Raw genomic sequence first — 4,182 nt, forward strand, 5'->3', positions numbered from 1 at the left:
TATTTCAGGAGGAGCATATGATCAAGAACTGATTATATTTAAGGAGGAAGTCCAAGCTGCACTGAAGGTGTTGACAAGAAACAAGGCTCTAGAATTGGACAGCATACCAATTGAAATGTTTCAACAAAAAGATGCAACCCTGGAAGCATTTATTCATCTATGACAAAAATTTTGGAAGACAGCCACCTGTCCAACCAACTGGAAGAGATCCATACACATGCCTCTTCCAAAGAAAGGTGATCCAACAGAATGCAGAATTATCAAACAATATGCAAGTAAAATTTTGCTGAAGAAAACTAAAAAATGCTTACAACTGTACATCGACAGGAAGCTTACAGAAATTCAAGCTGAATTTCAAAGAGGAAGTAGAATGAGGAATATGATTGCTGATGTCAGATGGATTTTGGCTGAAAGCAGAGAGAGAAAGCCAGAAAGATGTTGACCTGTGTTTGTGTATTGACTATGCAAAGGTATTCGACTATGGAGATCATAACAAATTACAAATAACATTGCAAATTATGGGAATTGCAGGACACTTAATCATGCTCATGTACATAAACCAAAAAGCAGTCATTCCAACAGAATAAGGGAACACTACATCATTTAAAATCTAGAAAGGTGCAAGTCAGGGTTGTGTCCTTACACTACTCTTATTCAATCTGTATGCTGAAAAAATAATCTGAGAAACTGGACTGTATGAAGAAGCCCATGGATTAGAGAAACACTCATTAACAACCTGTGATATGCACATGGCACAACCTTGCTTGCTAAAAGCAAAAATGACTCAAAGATTACAGCCTTCGGTATGATTACATCTCAACATAAAGAAACAAAAATCCTCATAATTGGACCAATAAGCAACATCATGATAAATGGTGAAAAGATTGAAGTTGTCAAGGATTTCATTTTACTTGGATCCATAATCAATGCCCATGGGAACAGCAGTAAAGAAACCAAACAACATATTGTTGATACATCAGCAAATCTGCTGCAAATGACTTCTTTAAAATGTTAAAAAGCAAAGAGGTCACTTTGAGAACTAAGGTGCACCTGAACCAAACAATGGTATTTTCAGTCATCTCATATGCATGCAAAACATGCACAATAAATAAGGAAGACCAAAGAAGAACTGATGCAATTGAATTACAGTGTTGGCAAAGAATACTGAATATATCATGGACTGCTAGAAGAACGAAAAAGTCTGCCTTGGAAGAAATAGAGCCAGATTACGCCTTAGAATCTAGGATGGTGAGACAAAGTCACTTTGGACATGTTATCAGAGGGGTCCAGTTCCTGGAGATGTACTTGATAAAGTAGAGGGTCAGCAAAAAAGAGGAAGACCATCAAGGAAATGGACTGACACAGTGACTGCGACATTGACACAAACATAGCAACAATTAGGAGGATGGTGTAGGACCAGGAGGTGTTTCATACTGTTGTGTGGGGTTGCTACAAATCAGAAGCAACTCAATGGCACCTAATAACAATTATAAGATCTTTAAATACCAGGTTCACTGTGTAGGCAGCTAGTGAGGTGTAGGGACAAAACTGTGAATAGTCACCTCTTCTCCCCAGCATAGAATAGGCTCTCTAGAGCTTCCCCATTGGCAGAATAGACCAGGAGGCAAAGGGGAATTAATGCCAATAAGATAAGAGCAGGTGGTATTCTTTTCCTCAAGTAAAAATGTGTTCCTTTACAATTCCCTAGACTAGAAGTTTCTAACTATTATGCAACAATTCATAGAAATGGCAAACCTTATAATTTGCTCAAAATACAGATAATTGATGAGACCCAGGAAGGAGATCAGAATTTGGTGGCTTGGTCTCATTGATAAATACCAATTGATGTGTGGTGCCTACCTACTTTGAAACAGTTTCAAAGTTCAATACCCTCAGCAAAAATTGTTGTTGTTGTTATTATATGCTGTCAAGTCGGACCCAACTCAGCGACCCCTCCTTGGGTTTCCAAGGCATTATCACTACGGAAGTAGATTGCCCAACCTTCCTTCCAAGGAGTGGCTGGTGGGTTTCAACAACTGGCCTTCTGGTTAGCAGTCAAGTGCCTTAGGCACTACGCTACCAGAGCTCAAAAAAAAAAAAAAAAAAAAGACATGTGCAAAGGCAAAAGAAGATAGTATTCAGAAACATACTGGATTCATAAAAATTACAAGTTCACCTCCTAAATATTAAGAAAATTATATCAAACACTGAGCAATCTTTGACTCTTTCCTTTTAGCTCCAGACAGTCTTTAAAACTCTCTTTCACATGTGAGGTGTCATATCTGCTCTAGACTTGGGCTATGATCTAATGACAGGAATTGCTAGACTTCCCTCAGGCATGTTTAAGAGACTTCACAGAAAAATATCCACTTATATGCAATTATGCTTTTCCCTATTAGAACAGAAAAGTCCTTACTGAAACCTCTAAAAAGAAAAAAAAAATCTTAAATATCTAAATAATAGTAACTCATAATAAGAATGCAAATAGAATTTGGAATCAGATCTAAGTTTTAGTATGGATTTACCAAGAGATGTGTGGTCTTGAGTAAGTCACTTGAACTCTGGAGCCTCAATTTCTTCATCTGGAAATTGAGCTTAATGGCTCTTATCTCAAAGGGCTATTGTTAGTTGCTGTCAAGTCAGCACTGACTCATGATGCCTCCATGTATAACAGAAAAAACATTCCAGATCCTGCACCATTTTTGTGATTGTTGGTATGTTTTTGAGTCCATTGTTGCAGCCCTGTGTCCATCCATCTCACAGAGAATTTCTCTTGCTCTCACTGGCTCTCCACTTCACCAAACACGATGTACCTCTCCAGCAATCTGTCCATCCTGATGATGCTTCCAAAGTAAGCGAGGCAAAGTCTCGGACAATATGTGATCCATAATGTTTTTATTGGCTACTTCTTGCAAGTAGATCATTAAACCTTTCTTCCTAATCTGTTGCAGTCTGGATGCTCCTCTGAAAAGTGTCCACCATGGGTGATTTTGGGGGCTCTGGTGGTGTAGTGCCTAAGGCATTTGACTGCTAACCAGAAGGCTGGTGGTGCAAACCCTCCAGCCATTCCTCGAAAGGAAGACTGGGCAATCTACTTCCATAGTTCGCCTCTGAAACCCATGGAGGGGTCGCCATGAGTTGGATTTGACTTGATGGCAATGAGTTTGAATTGAGTTATGGGTGATTTTGCTGGCATTTGAAGTAACAGTGGCATAGCTTCCTGCAGCACAGCAACAGACAAGCCACTGTGCACAGCAAACTGAAAGAGCTATTAGTAGGATCAAATGAGATCATGAGTACTTAGTGCTGATAAATAGATGCTGCACATAGTAGTTAAATAATAATAGTAATTACTATAATTGTTGCCATTTAATTAAATTCTACAATTTTTACCACAACCCACAGACATTGCAGCCCCACACCATTTGATTCCTCACCACAATCTTTACACCAGGTGGTAGCAGAATTATACTCTCCAAGACCATTCTACAACCAAATCCTCAAGCACTTCAAATGTGGTGACATAGCACACCCATAAACATGTTACAGTGACTATGTTTAAGGGACTAATTAATCAACCTGAAGATAGGCTGATTGTCCTGGAATATATCAAACTCACTGCCATAGAGTTGATTGTAACTCATAGAGATCCCCATTAGTTTCTGAGGTGGTATATCTTTATGGAATTAGATTGCCCCATCTTCCTTCTGTGGAGCAGTTGGGGGATTTGAACTGCCAACCTTCTAGTTAGCAGTCAAATGCCTTAGGCATTACACCATCAGAGCTCCTTAGGATGATCTAGGTGGGCCCAATGTAATCGCATGTGCCTTGAAAAGCACAGGCAAGAGAAGTGGTCCAAGAAATGAGGCAGAAGGGGAAGCCAGAGAGATATGAAACCTGAGAAGGACTGGACCCACTGATGCTTGCTTGAAGATGGAAGGGACCACATGAATAGCATGAAGAAGAATGAATTCTGCCAACAGCCAGTGAATTTTGAAGGGGGCCCCACATTCTAAATGAGAACTGTGACCTGCCCTGCACCTTGATTTCAGCCTTGGGAGACCCTAAGCAGAGAGCCCAGCTAAGCCACACTGTGCCTTGACTTCTAACCATGAAAACTATGAGATAATAAATGGGTGTTATTTTAGGCTAAAATCTGTGATACTTTGTTATGGCAGCAAT

The sequence above is a fragment of the Orycteropus afer genome, unplaced genomic scaffold (assembly GCF_000298275.1).
Source record: "Orycteropus afer afer isolate SDZICR_OR568_19922 unplaced genomic scaffold, OryAfe1.0 scaffold00177, whole genome shotgun sequence".
NCBI classification, from domain to species: Eukaryota; Metazoa; Chordata; class Mammalia; order Tubulidentata; family Orycteropodidae; genus Orycteropus; species Orycteropus afer.